The 20,604-nt window shown below is 45.9% G+C and overlaps 1 protein-coding gene across 1 annotated transcript in view; it reads right to left on the reverse strand.

Moving 5' to 3' along the window:
• Positions 1–20,604, reverse strand: part of LOC122935208 (zinc finger protein 397-like) — a 1,371,324-nt gene that overhangs the window by 336,982 nt on the left and 1,013,738 nt on the right. The window lies entirely within an intron of this gene.

Consider the following 20,604-nt stretch of genomic DNA (forward strand, 5'->3'; position numbering starts at 1 on the left):
ACTCCGGCCATCTCCTCCTCTGCTTCCTCTCCTCCTGGGTACAACGTGCCTACTTACCTTCTCATGGCTCCTACAACATGATTATTGGTCTTCATGATACATCACTGAACATACTGGTGGCTGATCTTCAGGTTCTCCATCACTTGGCAGGTCTGGAGACCGTTCTCCAGGACCCTGGACTCTTCCTATCACTTCCTATGATGGATTCTCCTTCCCGATGTCTGACTTGTTACAGAATACAATAAAGAGGAGAGAAATCTAGAAAAGTTTACCTCTCCGCTCAGCAGGGAGATGATCTCCAAGGTGAAGTCTAATATTCTTCTGCTGATCTCCTTCCTGTCCATCTTTGGTGGTCATTCAGGAGAAGAGGAGAGAACTGGAGGAGCTGGAGGCTTCTAGTACTGCAGGCGCCTTTATGAGGAGAGGAGAGGCTGGAAATCCTCCAGGGACAAGAGCATTAGTGAGATCCAGAACCGCACTTACTGCTCCTGGAGAGACCCCGCTTCTCAGAGCCCCCAGCACCGGGGATAAAGGGGGATTCTGGAGAAATGGCTGATACCAGAGAGAAGAAGAGGCTCCAGACACCACAGCAGTGACTACCGACCAGGACCTGCTCTGTATCTGCTGCACTGCAAGAGCTGAAGGACCTGGGATGATGTCACTGTCATGTGATCAATGGAGGGGGCGGAGCTCAGCTGTGGAAAGTATAAGTGGTGGTGAAAGACCTATGATGATGTCACTATCATGTGATCAGTGCAAGGGGCGGAGCTAAACAATGAAGAGAAGTGGAAGGAAACCACCTGTGATGATATCTGTAAAGAATAAATCAAGGCAACTGGATGTACTGTAGATTTCCTGAAAACGTTTCACTCGTTCTTCCAACAAGCTTTCTCAATTCTGAGAAAGCTCGTTGGAAGAACGAGTGAAACGTTTTCAGGAAATCTACAGTACATCCAGTTGCCTTGATTTATTCTTTACGGATATATACCATGACCTGGATAAATGAGAACCTTCACAGCCACCTGTGATGATGTCACTGTCATGTGATCAGTGCAGAGGGCGGAGCTCAGCAGTGGAGAGAAGTGGTAGAGAAGGACCTGGGCTGACATCACTGTCATGTGATTAGGAGGGGCGGACCTTAGCAGCAGGATGTGGAGATGATTACCATGTGATCAGTGTAGGGGGCGGAGCTCAGCAATGGAAAGAAGTTATGCAGGAAAGACCTATGATGATGTCACTGTCATGTGATCAGTGCAGGGGGCGTAGCTCAACAGTCGGAAGAAGGACCTGTGATGACGTCACTGCCATGTGATCAGTGCAGGGGGCGGAGTGCTGTAGTGCTCCCCTCAGCCAGTGTAATACGGGCGTTAACCCCTAATGGTCTGTCAGTTTCCTTGCTCTCTGACCTCAGTGATGCGTCACCTCAGGCGCCAGTGTCCGGACCATCGGGAAGAGTTGTGCCTTTCTCACAGCCGTCTGTATTCTGCCGGTGCCAGGACCACTCCCTCCGCACTGCGCAGCCGCTGTAGCCATGCTCGTCCCGTGCTGTACACACACAGGGCCTTGAGAAAGTATTCACACCCCGTGAGCTTTTTCCCGTTTCCTAACATTACACGACAAACTGAAATGCATTTTATGGGGACTTCTGGGACTCTAACAACTTTCTACACTAAACCCTGCCTAAAAAAACTATTCCTGTCCCTACACTATCTGTCCCTTCTGCTGCAGCTCGCCCCGACTAAGACTGAGCCGAACCCCGTGATTTTCTGTGAGAAGTCCAAGTCTGTGTGAGGCGAGAAGAAGAGGAGACCGTGTTTTCCCAGAGATCTGGACAGTGTGGCGTGCGTTTGTCTTCGTCGGACCACCTTTCGCTGCAGTCTTTTGGGGTATTTCTCTTCCAGCTTTGCACATCTAGAGGCTGAAGTCTTTGCCCATTGCTCTGTGCAGAAGAGCTCGCGCTCAGTCAGATTGGATGGAGAGCGTCTGTGAGCAGCAATTCTCAGGTCTTGTCACAGGTTCTCCATGAGATCTGGACGGTGACTGGGCCGTTCTAACACATGAAGATGCTTTCATCTAAACCCTTCCATTGTAGCTCTGGCTGGACGTTGAGGGTTGTTGTCCTGTGGAAGGTGAGCCACGGCCCCAGCCTCATTATCCCATTATCTCTGACCAGCTTCCCTGTCCCTGCTGAAGAAAAGCCTCCCCCCAGGGTGTGTTCAGGGGGACGTGCAGGGTTAGTTTCTGCCACACATAGTGTTTTGCATTTATGCCAAAAGGTTCAGCTTTGGTCTCCTCTGACCAGAGCACCTTCTTCCACATGTTTGCTATGTCTCCTACATGGCTTGTGGCCAGATTCGTGGAGTAGACGACTAATAGTTGTCCTGTGGACAGAATCTCCCACCTGAGCTGTGGATCTCTACAGCTCCTCCAGAGTGACCATGGGCCTCTTGGCTGCTTCTCTAATTAGTGTTCTTCTTGTTTAGGTGGAAGGCCATGTCTTGATAGGTTTCTAGTTGTGCCATACTCCTTCCGGTTTCAGATGATGGATTGAACAGTGCTCCGTGAGATGTTCAGAGCTTGGGATATTTTTAATAACCTAACCCTGCTTTACACTTCTTCACAACTTTATCCCTGACCTGTCTGGTGTGTTCCTTGATTTTCATGATGCTGTTTGATCCCAAATGTTCTCTTAAAAAAAACCTCTAAGACCTCCACAGAACAGCTGGAGTTATACTAAGAAGACATTACACACAGGTGGACTCGATTTACTAATTAGGTGACTTCTGAAGACAGTTGGTCACACTGTGTTTTAGTCAGGGGGATCAGAGTACAGGGGGCTGAATACAAATGCAGGCCACACTTCCAGCTTCTTGAAACCCATGTATCATTTTCTCTCCACTTCACACAGACTTGTACTTGTTTGTAGTGTTGGTTGATCACATAAAATCCCAATAAAATACATTTAGATTTGTGGGTGTAACATGAAAAGTACAATCCTGGATGCCGTTAAAGGTTTTGTGGCATTGTCCCATTTTATTTATTTTATGCCCTTCTATAGCTCTGACATATTCGGCAGCGCTGTACAGACATTAGCAGCACACTGTCCCCAGGAGCTCACAATCTAAGCTCCCTATCTGGAGGTCTTGAAGTGTATGTCTGGGTCCATGGCCCAAAAGTAGGGGGTTTTCATTATAGCAAGGCTTAAAGGGGTATTCAAGTTATGTGAGTTATACATATTAGATTGGGGGCCCCGTACCTTGCAGGGACCCTGGAATAAATGAAGCAGCAGACGAGCCAAATACAGGGCTGGGTTGTCTCCAATAGTCCCACAGGGATGAATGGAGCAGCGGTGTGCAGGCGCAACCTACTACTACATGAGGCCCCTTTTCTTGTGACCAGTGGTTGTACCAAAGTAATAGTATCAGTTGTCCCCTATCCTTGGATTAACTTGAAATATCCAGAATACCCCCTTAACCCTTTAAGGACAAGGCCATATTTCACCTTAAGGACCAGGCTATTTTTTGCAAATCTGACCAGTAACACTTTATGTGTGAATAACTTTAAAACGCTTTTACTTATCCAGGCCATTCTAAGATTGTTTTTTTTTTTGTCACATATTGTACTTCATGACACTGGTAAACTGGAGTAAAAAAAATTCATTTTTATTTATATAAAAATACCAAATTTACCAAATATTTTAAAGAATTAGCAAATTTCCAAGTTTCAATTTCTCTACTTCTATAATACATAGTAATACCTCCGAAAATAGTTATTATTTTACATTCCCCATATGTCTACTTCATGTTTGGATCATTTTGGGAATGACATTTTATTTTTTTTGGACGTTACAAGGCTTAGAAGTTTAGAAGCAAATCTAGAAATTTTTCTGAAATTTTCAAAAACCCACTTTTTAAGGACCAGTTAAGGTCTGAAGTCACTTTGCGAGGCTTACATAATAGAAACCACCCAAAAGTGACCCCATTCTAGAAACTACACCACTCAAGGTATTCAAAACTGATTTTACAAACGCTGTTAACCCTTTAGGTGTTCCACAAGAGCTAATGGCAAATGGAGATAAAATTTCAGAATTAAAATTTTTTGCCAAATTTTCCATTTTTATCCATTTTTTTACAGTAACAAAGAAAGGTTAACAGCCAAACAAAACTCAATATTTATTGCCATGTTTCTGTAGTTTGCAGAAACATCCCATATGTGGCCGTAAACTACTGTACGGGCACACAGTAGGGCGCAGAGCGAAAGGAGCGCAGTGTGGTTTTTGGAAGGCAGATTTTGCTGGACTGGTTTATTTACACCATGTCCCATTTGAAGCCCCCCTAATGCACCCCTAGAGTAGAAACTCCATACAAGTGACCCTATTTAAGAAACTACACCCCTCAAGGTATTCAAAACTGATTTAAAAAACTTTTTTAACCCTTTAGGTGTTCCACAAGAGTTATTGGCAAATGGAGATGAAATTTAAGAATTAAAATTTTTGGGCAAATTTAAAAAAATTTCCAGTAACAAAGCAAGGGTTAACAGCCAATCAAAACTCAATATTTATGGCCCTGATTCTGTAGTTTGCAGAAACACCCCATATGTGGTTGTAAACTACTGTACGGACACACGGCAGGGCGTAGAGGGAAAGGAGCGCCGTGTGGTTTTTGGAAGGCAGATTTTGCTGGACTAATTTATTTACACCATGTCCCATTTGAAGCCCCCCTGATGCACCCTTAGAGTAGAAACTCCATAAAAGTGACCCCATTTTGGAAACAACGGGATAAGGTGGTAGTTTTGTTGGGACTCTTTTTAGGGTACATATGATTTTTGGTTGCTCTATATTACATTTTTGTGAGGCAAGGTTACCAAAAATAGAAATTCTGACATTTCATCTCCATTTGCCATAAACTATTGAGGAACACCTAAAAGGTAAATAAAGTTTTTAAAATGAGTTTTGAATACCTTGAGTGGTCTAGTTTCTTAGATGGGGTCGATTTTATGGAGTTTCTACTCTAGGGGTGCATCAGGGGGCTTCAAATGGGACATGGTGCCAAAAAAAAAGGCCTTCAAAATCTGCCTTCCAGAAACCATATGGCGTTCCTTTCCTTCTGCGCCCTGCTGTTTGGTCATACAGAAGTTTACGACCACATATGGGGTGTTTATGTAAACTACAGAATCAGGGTAATAAATAGTAAGTTTTGTTTGGCTATTAACTCTTGCTTTGTTACTTAAAAAAATTGATTAAAATAGAAAATTAGCCCAAAAATAAATTCTTTTGCACGGTTTTTATAAAAAAAATTTGACTATGTTCATCTGAGGGGTTAGGTCATGGGGTATTTGTATAGAACAGATTCTTACGGACATGGCGATACCTGATATGTCTACTTTTTAAAATGTATTTAGGTTTTACACTATATTATGCTTTTTATGTTTCAAATGCTTTATTGAAAAGTATTTTCATCAGCATAAAAGTATCTTGATACATTTAACACAAATGTAATAACAAATGTATTATGGTCATACATTAAGTACACAAATAATACAGTAGAATCAATAACAGAAGTCAAAGGAGATTCCAGAGGCATCAGCTAGGCATAGGCAGATAGATGTTAACACAACAAATCACACGAATGGGAGGCTTGTACCATCTCGCTTAGGGTCAACCCAGTATGACCTTATGGTCCACTATAATGCTAGACTACGTTGTACATTGGCGGAGTAGGCCGAAGACACCCAAGGGTCCCATAGTTTCTCAAAAGCTTCAAAGGTATCAGCCCGGATTGCAGAAAGTTTTTCATAGAGTAGTATCCTATTAACTCTGTCCAGCACTGCTTGATAGCTCAATTAATTCGATTTCCACTTGAATGCTATGTGAATTCTGGCAGCCATCAAGATGTGCTGTGACAACTTGAATTTAGCGAAGGTTAGCTCAGGAGGTTTATCTCCTAGGAGGCATAGAGCGGGCGTAATTTGGTAGGGGGAACCCAGTATTGTTGTGAGCAATTTACCAATTTTAGACCAGAACAGCTGGACATGAGGGCATGTCCACCAGATATGGTATACAGTACCATCTACATTACACCCTCTAAAACATAATGGTGACACATCTGGGTAAATACGGTGCAGCCGAAATGGCACAAGATGAGTTCTGTGGAGAACTTTCACAGAGGTCTCCGCTAGCGTAGTTTGCCAAGAGGTCTTGGTCAACGTTTGAGACCGAGAGAACCACTCTGACAGCGGGCATTCTACTTGTGTATCTCTGTCCCACTCCGCCATGTACGGGAGTCGAACCCCCTCAGGTGAAAGATCCAGCATACTATATAGTCTAGACAACAACCCCTGTCTATACAAAGAGAAGTTAACAAATCTTTCAAAGGGGGTGAAGTCCAAAGTTTGGTTAGCATTCTGCAGAGACTGAAGAAAGGAGAAAACCTGATTAGCCCTGAACAATTCACAACCAGGTAGGTTAAATTTATCTCTAAAATCACTCAGTGCCAACAGCCTCCCCCCAACTAAAAATCTATGCAGGTTTGTACATTTATTATCAATCCACCATTTGAAATTGGAGGTCTTCAATCCCGGCGGAAAGGCAGGGTTGCCCAGCAAGTGTAGGAGCGGAGAAAGCTTCGACTGAAGTGCAAACTTAAATCTAACTGACCTCCATAACAATAGGGCTTGATATGAGAGTGGTGAATCAGTACTCAACTTTTTCGGAATAGGCAAAGTGGACCAGAGTAAGGCTCTCCACGACCAAGGAGAGAAGAGGGACTGCTCCATTGAGACCCATAGTGGGTGTGTCTCAGGTTTAGTATGAGTCAAAAAAAGCTGGGCCAATCTAGCTGCCATATAATATTTTAGGAAATCAGGGACTGAGAGACCACCCTGTGTTTTATGTCGACACATAACTGCCCGAGCTATACGGGCTCGCTTATTGCCCCATATGAACTTCATCACCTCCCTCTGCAGGTCGTGGAGATCCCCACCCGGGACCGGCAACGGTATAGTCCTGAACAAATAAAGAAGTTTAGGTAATACTACCATCCTGACAACATGAATTCTACCCACCCATGATATCGGTAATGTGCTCCAGGTCTTAAGGTCCTCTCTAATAGCCCGATACAACGGGATATAGTTCATCTTATACATTAGGTGTGGATGGGTGGGGACTTTAGTGCCTAGATATGGTATATGACCTGGTTGATAGCAGAATTGGAAATTATCCAGAAGGAGTGACTTCAGGGACTGTGGGGTATTACATAGCATGAGTTCGGATTTCTGATGGTTAACCCGGAGTCCGGATGCCTTAGAAAAGTTGTCTAAAATTCGCATGAGGTTTGGTAGGGAAACAAGAGGGTTAGTAAGGGAAAGAAGGAGGTCGCCAGCGAACAAGCTCAATTTGTATTCCGTTCCTCCGACCCTGACGCCAGACACATTTTGATCCCCTCTAATAGAAATAGCTAGGGGCTCCATAGCTAGTGCAAAGAGTGCCAGGGATAAGGGGCAACCCTGACGTGTACCTCTAAGTATCTGGATAGGAGCAGGATTCAGTGACGGGAGCTTAAGATATGCAACTGGAGTCGAGTAGAGAGCTCTAACTGCTTGTATAAATGGGCCTGTAATACCCATCAACTGTAGGACTGAGTGCATGTAATCCCACGTCACTGAATCAAAGGCCTTTTCTATATCAAGAGCCAGGACAGCTAATGGTGTGTTTCCTTTATTAGCTACTTGGATCAGAGTGAGAAATTTACGTATATTGTCAGGGGCTTCCCTACCCGGAATAAACCCTACTTGGTCTCTACCAATAAGATTAGGAAGCAAGGTGTTAAGTCTACGTGCAAGTATGGAGGTGAGAATTTTCGTGTCCAAATTTAATAGGGAAATCGGTCTATAGTTAGAGGGCGACAAATGATCCTTCTTGGGTTTGGGGATAACCGTTATATTAGCTGCCAAAAAGTCAGGATGTGGGGTATTACCCTGCATTATATGGTTACAAAATGTAGTGATATGTGGGTTCAGGATAGGAGCAAACTTTTTATAGTAAAGGGCTGATAGCCCGTCCGGCCCTGGTGCTTTGCCTAATTTTAGGGATTTGATGGAAAATTCTACTTCCTCGCTGGTTACCATTTTGCCCAGATCACATACTGCCTCGGATGAAACCTGTGGCAATCTGACCGAAGTCAAAAAGTCACTAAGGCTCTGACTCTGTGCGCTGTTCGGTTTAGGTTCGTGAAAGGTCTGGTATATGGCGTCAGGGTTGGAGGAAACCTGGCCTGTCTTTGTCCTGATCTGGAATACACGATTAATGGTCTGCTTGGCTTTGAGTTGCCGGGCTAACATTTTATCAGGTTTGTTGGCATACCTATAATAATAAGATTCGGTCCACCTAAGCGCCTTCTCCGCTTGATCTGTGAGAATCATATTTATTTGGAGTTTGGTGTTCTTAATTTCTCTGAGCAGGTATAACGACGGCACTCTTTGATGCGCATTTACTAATCTGCTAAGCTTGGACTCAAGATTTAGCAAGGTCATTTGTCTCTCCTTTTTTAAACGTGAGGCTTCCTTGATAATCTGACCCCTCACAAAGGCTTTGTGAGAAAGCCACACTATCACAGGGTCAATATTTGGGTCAGCGTTGTCTAAAAAGAACTGTTTTAACTCATTTTGGATCCTATCTCGTATAGCAGGTCTAGTCAGCAGTGACTCATTGAGCCTCCAAGTAAAAAGCCGGCTAGTGGGGATAGAAGGGGTAACATCTGCAATAACCATATCATGGTCTGACCATGACATCACCTGATGCCGACAGTAAGCCAAGTGTGGTAAAAGGGAAGAGGAAATTAAGATCATATCGATGCGCGTATAAAGATGATGTGCTGGAGAATAGTAGGTGTATCCTCTCTGAGTGCCGTTATACTCCCTCCAAGAGTCTGCCAGGGAAAGAGACCTCATAACATGCATAATCTGACGCCCCAACGCCGCTGAGCGTGGAGTATTTAGTTGGGAGGAGCGATCTACCAAGGGATTCACCGTAAAGTTAAAATCCCCCGCCCAGAGTATCTCGTCATACCGCAATGGTTCTATCAGATGATACATATGAGTAAAGAAAGTGACCGGATCCTCAGTAGGGGCATATATGTTAGCTATGCAAATGACCTTCCCTTTATATTCTCCTAATAAAATAACATACCGGCCATCCTGATCTATGAGCTGGTCTGTAGCCTGGAACTGGAATGAATTATGTAACAAAGTGACCACTCCCCTACTTTTAGCACGGAAGGTAGAAGAAAAGAATCTGGAATATTGAGGGTGAAAGTATTTAGGGTGTGAGGAGGGGGTAAAATGTGATTCCTGTATACATATGATATCTGGCTTATGTCTATGATAGGTTGAAATTGCCATTTTGCGTTTACCCGGGGAATTCAAGCCTCTTACATTATGTGACAGTATCTTACACATTATCCCAGCAATATATAGTATAGCTCAAAATAGCTGATTGCCTCATCCATAATATACAAGTAGTTATGAGAGTCAGGATCTCCAATTGGACGTTAAAACTAGATAACATAAACAGAGACAGCACTGATAGTGCCATCGAACAGCAAAATTGGCTAGGCCTGCGAAAATTTGAGAGCCTCTTGCGGACATCAGGGGAACAATATCCATCCCTAACTCCACACGATAAGGCCCAAAAATGGAGGACAACATGAACATGAACATCCGAATCGCTGGGACCCAAGCAAATGTCCTGAGTCATATCCATTCAGTATACCATGGGCAGTACGCCCTGGCTGCAGGTGGTACATGGGCCAAGAAAAGTGGCCCTCCAGATCTAAATAACAGAGCCGCTGCTTCCATGGCCCTGTGCCTTAGCGCCGGTGGGCACCTGAGTCCAAACTCTGGCCGGGCGTTGCGGCTTCGGAGGCGCCAGTGATCTCTCCAGACTGTCCACTTTTAATCCCGCTTGAGTCTCTCAATCCCCTCATCAGGGGTACGGATCGTGTATGAGCGAGAGTTAAGCTGAAAAGATAGGGCAAAAGGGAATCCCCACCGGTAGCGTATCTGGGCCTGCTGCAACGCCTGCGTGACCGGCTTCATCTCTCTACGTTTCCGAAGTGTAGTGGGAGCCAAATCCGCATAAATATGGACCTCTGGCGGGAGGTCAGGTAAGGCCGCCATATTACGCGCCGCATTAAGAATCATGTCTCTCACCTCTGGGTAGTGTAGTTTCAAGACCACATCTCTTGGAATGTCAGGAGTGCGTGGCTTCCCCAGGGCTCTATGAACTCTGTCCATACGCAGTTGACTCGGCTGGGCCTGAGGGAGTAAAGCTGAGAACAATGCGCCCACTGTACTCAGTAAGTCCTGAAACGATTCCGGTAAGCCCCTGATGCGCAAGTTCCCTCTCCTAGACCTGTTTTCCAGATCCTCTATTTTGGTCTCAAGGGCTTGTAACTGGAGCGAGTGTGCGTCAATGTCCCTTCTGTCGGAGCCCATGGCGTCAGCTAGCTCATCTGTTCGGTTCTCCAGGTCTGAGACCCTACTGCCCAGCTCATTAATCTGGCGGGAGAATTCTGCGACCGCCTGGGACAGTTCGGTCTTAAACAGAGCAGCTATGTTAGCATAAAGTTCTGCCTGACCTGCTTGTGGGGAGTCGGCGTCCACCTGTGCTTCATTTTCAATCGAAGAGGCCGGGCTCGCCGGGGAAGCTGCGCTGTCGGCCATGATGGAGTGCCTCGTGGTCCGGAAAATTTCCGGGATGGTCTGCGATGCAGCAGGAGTTCCCGGTATTTTCGGTCCTCTCTTGCCCCGGGTGGCCTTCTGCGATCCTTGCATACTTGCTCAGGGCTTGTGGAGCCGAATGAACGGCGCTATTGTAGGGTAAATGCCAGCGGTCGGAGCGGAGCTCACAGAGACATGTCTGCTCCGCAAGCCTCGCGCATGCGCCTCCATATTATGCTTTTCTAAACAAAAAACAAACATTTTAGTATCTCCATAGTCTAATAGTCTTTTTTTTTTCTTTTTTAGCCGATTGTCTTTGGTAGGAGCTCATTTTTTGCGGGATTAGAGGATGGTTTTATTGGCACTATTTTGGGGGGCATATGTCTTTTTGATTGCTTGCTATTACACTTTCTGTGATGTAAGCTGACAAAAAAATACCTTTTTTTGCACCGTTTTTATTTGATTTTTTTGACTGTGTTCTTCTGAGGGGTTAGCTCATGGGGTATTTTTATAGAGCAGATTCTTACGGACACGGTAATACCTAATATGTCTACTTTTTAATTTATTTTAGTTTTACAAAATATCAGAAAAAAAAAAAGTCTGAGAACCATAGTTATTTTTCAATTGTCAGTGGCTAAATGGAATTAAAATTGGGGAAGGGGATTATAAATTTTGTACTCCATGGAAGTGTGGTACTCCCTGAAGCAACCAATAATGCAGAGGCCCGGATGATCGGGGCACGTGTCACACTGAGTAGTGGTGTCCTTCCGTATCCCCCTCCTGTGACACACTCTGCACCTTTTTTGGGTCTGTCCCTTCTTTCCCGAAGCATCTGTCCCTTCTTTATGGGGGACCACACCTGGAAATTGTTAGCCAGGGACGATCAGGGCGCCTCCAGTTCCCGAGGTACTCCGGCCTGCTCTTTCCCGGTCAGAAAAGATCAGGGCCTTGAGGACTGCCTCATAGAACTGAAGGAATGTCCCTGTGTTGCCAGCGCTCCGGGACAGCACAAAAGAGTTGTACATGGCAACCTGTACCAAGTAGACCACAACTTTTTTGTACCATGCCCGGGTTTTGCGCATGGCGTTATATGGCTTGAGAACTTGATCAGAGAGATCAACTCCTCCCATATACTGATTGTAGTCGACGATACAATCGGGCTTGAGGACCGTTGCCGCGGTACCTCGCACAGGGACAGGTGTGATGCCGTTACTGTGAATTGTGGACAGTACAAGGACATCCCTCTTGTCCTTATATCTGACCAGCAACAGGTTTCCACTGGTAAGGGTCTCACCCCTGGTGATAGGTACCTGGAGGGGGTGGGTAGGGAGGCCGCGTTGATTTTTCCGCACGGTCCCACAAGCGGACGTGGATCTGGTGGCGAGGGACTGGAACAAGGGGATACTAGTATAAAAGTTATCCACGTACAGGTGGTAACCTTTATCTAGCAATGGGTGCATAAGGTCCCACACAAGTTTCCCGCTAACACCCAGAGTGGGGGAACATTCTGGGGGTTCAATCCTGGAATCTCGCCCCTCGTACATATGAAACTTGTAAGGGTACCCTGAGGTACTCTCACAAAGTTTGTACAGCTTCACGCCATACCTCGCCCGCTTAGAGGGAACATACTGGTGGAAAATGAGTCTCCCTTTGAAAGCAATGAGAGACCCATCAACTGCGACCTCCCTTTCAGGTACATAGGCCTCCAAAAATTTGGCCCCGAAGTGATCGATGACCGGCCTGATTTTGTACAGGCGGTCATAGGCAGGATCACCTCGGAGGGGACATGCTGCATTATCAGCATAATGCAGGCATTTCCGAATGGCCTCAAAACGGGAGCGTGTCATGGCCGTACTGTAAAGTGGGGTCTGGTATAGGACGTCTCCACTCCAGTAATACCTGACACTGGGTTTTTTGACTAGGCCCATGTGCAGCACGAGGTCCAAAAACGCCCTCATCTCGGCTGCAGAGACCGGAGTCCAGCCACCGGACCTAGCCAAAAAGGAGCCCGGGTGTTGAGCAATGAACTGATGGGCTTACAGGTTTGTTTGCTCCACCATCAGATTCACAAAGTGGTCACTGAAAAAAAGACAAAAATAGTCATATTCAGTGAAGCCCATGGTGGGAATCTGGATTCCTGGTTGGCCAGCAAAGTCAGGAATCACAGGCTCAAAATCCTCTGGGGTACACCAGACAAGTTCACCGGTAGGGGGCTCAGGTCGACTTATCTGGTGGTCTGGAAAACTAGTACAAGCCCCAGAACTGCTCGTACTAGTGTGGGCCACAGGGTCCCTGACATGGCGATCCCCTTGCTCCGCCTGGCGGCGTCTCCGCCGCCTTGGGGGCTCATCATCATCGCTAGAAGATGAGGAGGACAGGGATGACAAGAGGAAAGTGGGGTCATCCTCGTCCTCACTGGGGCTCTCGGACTCGGAGGCAAGCAGGGCGTATATGCCTCCTCGGCTGAGAACGTCTGGGGGGCCATAGGGGAGTGTGTGTGTGCGTGTGTGTTAAATTTTAGTGTGTGTGGGGGCACGGGTGTTCGCGGACTTTGCCCTAAACCTAACAGAAAAAAAAACTAAATAAAAAAATGTGAAAACCCCAACAAATAAAAAAAATTGATTTAAACTTGTGGGGTGGGCGCATCGCCCACCCCACAAGTTTAAATCAATTTTTTTTATTTGTTTTGCCTTTTTTGGGGTTTTCACATTTTTTTATCCACGTACAGTGGCCAGGTGGATGCTAAGAGTGCCGGCCACAGTCAGCAAAAAAAAAAAAAACGCTTGCGTCCCAAAAATGTGAGGGGGGGGGCAAGCTGCAGCACCCCTGGGGGGTCTAGGGTCACACAGCTGTGCTGTGGACCCAAGACACCCGATCAGGGTGATGCAACAGTGAACTTTTTTTTCCCCCTAAACTTTCCCTGAATATCCCTGCCTAACCTAACCTTTCCCTAACCTGTCCCTATGTACCTTTTAGTGCTGTGGAGGGTCAGAAGGCACTCTGGAGGGGCAAAGATGGAGGTGCTGGGCTCACTGATGGACGACGCTGCTCTCTCTCCTTGCTCCTGGACACAGAATGGATCCTCTCAGGATCGCAGGATGGTGATTGGTGGTGTATTATCACACCACCGATCACCATCCTATTCCGGGTTATCGGGTCACCAGAGACCCGAATAACCCGGAAACGCAGCAAACCGCAGGTCTGAATTGACCAGCGATTTGCTGTGATCGCCGATTTGGGGAGGTCACAGGACCCACCTCGGCATTGTGACAGAGTGCCTGCCAAATGTTTTCAGCAGGCACTCTGTTCCGATCACCGCCGCGCGGCGGTGATCGTAAATACACATGGCGTACTGGTATGTCATGTGTCCTTAAGTACCAGGACATCATGACGTCATATGTCCCTAAGAGGTTAAAGGGGTTGTCTTAGCTCAGCAAATAGCATTTATTGTGTAGATGCAGTTGGTATAAGGCCCTTACTAATGTATCGTTATTCTCTATATTGCCTCATTTCACATTTCCATGGTTATGACCACCCTGTAATCCAGCAGTGGTGGTCATGCTTGCTCACTATAGTGCACAAGTACGACCACCACTGAAACGAGGCATCTATAATGTGATAGAAAATGAATCCAGCCAGTCAGCTGAATCACGCAGGGCAAAGGCATTTTTCGGAGATCCGGTGACATACCAGGCTCTCTATAGGGACTGCTAGGCAGAAGCTTCCGCCCAGCAGTGAGCCCGGTGACGTTATATTATAGCAGTGTAATAATATAAAGAAAAAAGCCTTTTTCCTGCGCGATTCAGCAAGGATCGGATGTATCTTTTTAAAACATATTGACTGAAAGTTACCACTAACATGAAGTACAATGTGTCACGAGAAAACAATCTCAGAATGGCTGGGATAAGTAAAAGCGTTACTTACCCCATAAAGTGAAACATGTCAGATTACAAAAATGGGGCTTGGTCCTTATGGTGAAAACTGGCTTGGTCTTGAAGGGTATATTTCACAGCTAAGACAATAACCCGTCAGAAGGTCCAATTATTGTAAGTGGCACGTATATCGACTCAGTACTCACAGACTACCACCCTTAAAACGTAGCCTTTAAAGGGGTTGTCCGGGTTCAGAGCTGAACCCGGACATCCCTCTATTTTCACCCCGGCAGCCCCCCTGACAGGAGCATCGGAGCAGTTCATGCTCCGATGCTCTCCTTTGCCCTGCGCTAAATTGCGCAGGGCAAAGGCATTTTTAGGAGATCCGGTGACGTACCGGGGCTCTCCATGGGGCTGACAGGAACCCCGGTGACGTTACCAGCACTGATGGGCGGGATTTAGCTCTGCCCTAGCCAGTAAAACGGCTAAAGCCCGCCCCTCAGAGCCGGTGACGTCACCGAAGACACTGCCGGGCGGAAGTTACCGCCCGGCAGTGTGTTATTGAAAACAAAAGAGCCCGTGCCCTGCGCGGTTTAGCGCAGGGCACGGGAGCGCATCAGAGCATGAGATGCTCCGATGCTAGGCTCAGGGGGGCTGTCTGGGTGAAAATAAGGGTGTGTCCAGATTCAGCTCTGAACCCGGACAACCCCTTTAATATTAATCAACTAAAAATACCCCAAAAAATGAAAAGAAATTAGTGAAGAAAAATAACAAAAACGTGCCACAACAGGATGATGGTAAATAGGGCAGTTTATAGGCACGGGTCTTGGCACGGACGCCACATCCTGAAGCGGCTAATGTGTTTTCTTGCGGGTCCATCCAACTTTCTCCAGCCATCTTCCCTGAGGGGCATGTAAGTATTATCTGATCATTGGATCAATCGCCTGGAGCAGCAGATTCATATTTAATTCATTGCAATCAAAGGCTCTTTGGCTATACATACATACATCTTGTGAACTATTGATTAAACTCTAATAGAGAATAAGTACTGGCTTACCTGGCTATAGTTTTGCTTAAAGTCTTCCTACTAGTTTTTCTATGTCCCCTGATGAGCCCTCAGATTGAACTGGGCGAAACGCGTTGGAACTGGGACATCAAATATAGGAAATATCTTACAATTATGTAAAGTACTAATGTGGCAATTCTGTGATTGGTGCTGCATTCGGGGAGTTGATATGTTTTATTGATTGGTTTATGGATGATCACGTTTTTCTATATATAGGAATATATCTCTATATTACTTTTGGTACTTATGGTAGTGGATTAATGAATGTTGTTACAGGCCATCTTATAATAGTTGGCTACTCATCCCCATATCAGGGCGATCCCAGGGCGTACAGGAGGTTCCTGATACGGGATCGGGGCGGCTATTCCGTCTTGTAGGCAGGGCACTAAGCACAGGGCGAGACTTAGGGATAGGATCCCAACATTAACGTGCCAAGACCCGTGCCTATAAACTGCCCTATTTACCATCATCCTGTTGTGACACGTTTTTGTTATTTTTCTTCACTAATTTCTTTTCATTATTTTGGGTTATTTTTTATTGATTAATATTAACCGCTTGCCGCCACGCTAACGCCGAAAGGCGTCATCGCGGCGGCTCTCCCAGGTCACACTAACGCCAATAGGCGTCATCTCGCGAGACGCGAGATTTCCTGTGAACGCGCGCACACAGGCGCGCGCGCTCACAGGAACGGAAGGTAAACGAGTGGATCTCCAGCCTGCCAGCGGCGATCGCTCGCTGGCAGGCTGGAGATGTGATTTTTTTAACCCCTAACAGGTATATTAGACGCTGTTTTGATAACATCGTCTAATATACCTGCTACCTGGTCCTCTGGTGTCCCTTTTGTTTGGATCGACCACCAGAGGACACAGGTAGGTCAGTAAAGTAGCACCAAACACCACTACACTACACCCCCCCCCCTGTCACTTATTAACCCTTTATGAACCACTGATCACCCCATATAGACTCCCTGATCACCCCCCTGTCATTGATCACCCCCTGTCATTGATCACCCCCCTGTAAGGCTCCATTCAGAGGTCCGTATGATTTTTACGGATCCACGGATACATGGATCGGATCCGCAAAACACATGCGGACGTCTGAATGGAGCCTTACAGGGGGGTGATCAATGACAGAGGAGTGATCACCCATATAGACTCCCTGATCACCTCCGTCATTGATCACCCCCCTGTAAGGCTCCATTCAGACGTCCGTATGATTTTCACGGATACATGGATCGGATCCGCAAAACACATACGGACGTCTGAATGGAGCCTTACAGGGGGGTGATCAATGACTGGGGGGTGATCACGCATATAGACTTCCTGATCACTTCTCTGTCATTGATCACCCCCCTGTGAGGCTCCATTCAGACGTCCGGATGATTTTTACGGATCCACTGATACATGGATCGGATCCGCAAAACACATGCGGACGTCTGAATGGAGCCTTACAGGGGGGTGATCAATGACAGAGGAGTGATCACCCATATAGACTCCCTGATCACCTCCGTCATTGATCACCCCCCTGTAAGGCTCCATTCAGACGTCCGTATGATTTTCACGGATACATGGATCGGATCCGCAAAACACATACGGACGTCTGAATGAAGCCTTACAGGGGGGTGATCAATGACTGGGGGGTGATCACCCATATAGACTTCCTGATCACCCCCTGTCATTGATCACCCCCCTGTAAGGCTCCATTCAGATGTCCGTATGATTTTTACGGATACATGGATCGGATCCGCAAAACACATACGGACGTTTGAATGGAGCCTTACAGGGGGGTGATCAGGGAGTCTATATGGGATGATCACCCCCCTGTAAGGCTCCATTCAGACGTCTGTATGTGTTTTACGGATCCACGCATCTATGGATCGGATCCGCAAAACACATACGGACGTCTGAATGGAGCCTTACAGGGGGGTGATCACCCCATATACACTCCCTGATCACCCCCTGTCATTGATCACCCCCCTGTCATTGATCACCCCCCTGTCATTGATCACCCCCCTGTAAGGCTCCATTCAGACGTCTGCATGTGTTTTACGGATCCACGCATCTATGGATCGGATCCGCAAAACACATACGGACGTCTGAATGGAGCCTTACAGGGGGGTGATCACCTCATATACACTCCCTGATCACCCCCTGTCATTGATCACCCCCCTGTCATTGATCACCCCCCTGTAAGGCTCCATTCAGACGCCCATATGTGTTTTACGGATCCACGCATCGGATCCGCAAAACGCATACGGACGTCTGAATGGAGCCTTACAGGGGGGTGATCAATGACAGGGGGTGATCACCCCATATACACTCCCTGATCACCCCCCTGTCATTGATCACCCCCATGTAAGGCTCCATTCAGACGTCCGTATGTGTTTTGCGGTTCCGATCCATGTATCCGTAAAAAACATATAGACGTCTGAATGGAGCCTGACAGAGGGGTGATCAGTGACAGGGGGGTGATCACCCCATATACACTCCCTGATCACCCCCCTGTCATTGATCGCCCCCCTGTCATTGATCACCCCCTGTAAGGCTCCATTCAGAATTTTTTTTGGCCCAAGTTAGCGGAAATATTTTTTATTTTATTTTTTCTTACAAAGTCTCATATTCCACTAACTTGTGTCAAAAAATAAAATCTCACATGAACTCACCGTACCCCTCACGGAATCCAAATGCGTAACATTTTTTAGACATTTATATTCCAGACTTCTTCTCACGCTTTAGGGCCCCTAAAATGCCAGGGCAGTATAAATACCCCACATGTGACCCCATTTCGGAAAGAAGACACCCCAAGGTATTCCGTGAGGGGCATATTGAGTCCATGAAAGATTTACATTTTTGTCCCAAGTTAGCGGAAAGGGAGACTTTGTGAGAAAAAATAAATAAATAAAAAATTTCCGCTAACTTGTGCCCAAAAAAAAAAATTCTATGAACTCGCCATGCCCCTCATTGAATACCTTGGGGTGTCTTCTTTCCAAAATGGGGTCACATGTGGGGTATTTATACTGCCCTGGAATTTTAGGGGCCCGAAACCGTGAGAAGAAGTCTGGGATCCAAACGTCTAAAAATGTCCCCCTAAAAGGAATTTGGGCCCCTTTGCGCATCTAGGCTGCAAAAAAGTGTCACACATCTGGTATCGCCGTACTCAGGAGAAGTTGGGCAATGTGTTTTGGGGTGTCATTTTACATATACCCATGCTGGGTGAGATAAATATCTTGGTCAAATGCCAACTTTGTATAAAAAAATGGGAAAAGTTGTCTTTTGCAGAGATATTTCTCTCACCCAGCATGGGTATATGTAAAATGACACCCCAAAACACATTCCCCAACTTCTCCTGAGTACGGCGATACCAGATGTGTGTCACTTTTTTGCCGCCTAGGTGGGCAAAGGGGCACACATTCCAAAGAGCACCTTTAGGATTTCACCGGCCATTTTTTACAGATTTTGATTTCAAACTACTTCGCACACATTAGGGCCCCTAAATTGCCAGGGCAGTATAACTACCCCACAAGTGACCCCATTTTGGAAAGAAGACACCCCAAGGTATTCCGGGAGGGGCATAGTGAGTTCATGGAAGTTTTTATTTTTTGTCACAAGTTAGTGGAATATGAGACTTTGTAAGAAAAAAAATTTAAAAAAAATAAATCATCATTTTCCGCTAACTTGTGACAAAAAATAAAAAGTTCGATGAACTCACTATGCCCATCAGCGAATACCTTAGGGTGTCTACTTTCCGAAATGGGGTCATTTGTGGGGTGTTTGTACTGTCTGGGCATTGTAGAACCTCAGGAAACATGACAGGGGCTCAGAAAGTCAGAGCTGGTTCAAAAAGCGGAAATTCACATTTTTGTACCATAGTTTGTAAACGCTATAACTTTTACCCAAACGATTTTTTTTTTACCCAAACATTTTTTTTTTATCAAAGACATGTAGAACAATAAATTTAGCGAAAAATTTATATATGGATGTCGTTTTTTTTTGCAAAATTTTACAACTGAAAGTGAAAAATGTCATTTTTTTGCAAAAAAATCGTTAAATTTCGATTAATAACAAAAAAAGTAAAAATGTCAGCAGCAATGAAATACCACCAAATGAAAGCTCTATTAGTGAGAAGAAAAGGAGGTAAAATTAATTTGAGTGGTAAGTTGCATGACCGAGCAATAAACCGCTAAAGTTGTGGAGTGCCGATTTGTAAAAAAGGGCCTGGTCACTAGGGGGGTATAAACCTGTGGTCCTTAAGTGGTTAAAGGCTACGTTTTAAGGGTGTAAACCTAAAGTGTTGTTAAACAAACAACAAATGAATGCCCAATGTATTCACAAATATATACTTTATTTCATAATAAACAGATCATGATTATTGAGGTATTAGGGAGAACAAAAAAAGTTTGAAGAGTCAGCAAAACCCCGGATGCCGCAGTCCCCTCGCCAGTGTCTCTGTAGCCCGCCAAAAAGATGGAACACTGGTCAGGTGTATGTATTATGCAGTAGGGTGATTCACAGGAAAGTGGTAAATAATACTAGTCACTAAAAGAAGGTAACTGTGATCATCACTCTAGTGCATAGCCACTGATGTACTCGGCGTGCATCATCAGGCAGGAGCGCTCGATAGTGAGTATCAGCTGTTACATTTAACTATTGTATGCCCTGAAGCTACATGGGGGGTATAAATAGGGGACTATGGCCACACTTTTACTTACCTCCTGACGAAGCTGAGGCAAAACGCGCGTCCAGGTTTTCAGCCTGTCCTGCTGTTTCCGCCCTCCATCATGTCTTATGGTATGTTGTAACTTTTCCACCAGCAGCCGCCAAGCTGGATCGCAATTCCCTACTTACAGGACAGGCTGAAAACCTGGACGCGCGTTTTGCCTCAGCTTCGTCAGGGCTGCTGAGACGCTCCTCGATGGATAACCTCGATCCAGCAGCCTGTCTTTAAGTTCAC

This window comes from Bufo gargarizans, chromosome 4 (assembly GCF_014858855.1).
Source record: "Bufo gargarizans isolate SCDJY-AF-19 chromosome 4, ASM1485885v1, whole genome shotgun sequence".
In the NCBI taxonomy this organism is placed as follows: Eukaryota; Metazoa; Chordata; class Amphibia; order Anura; family Bufonidae; genus Bufo; species Bufo gargarizans.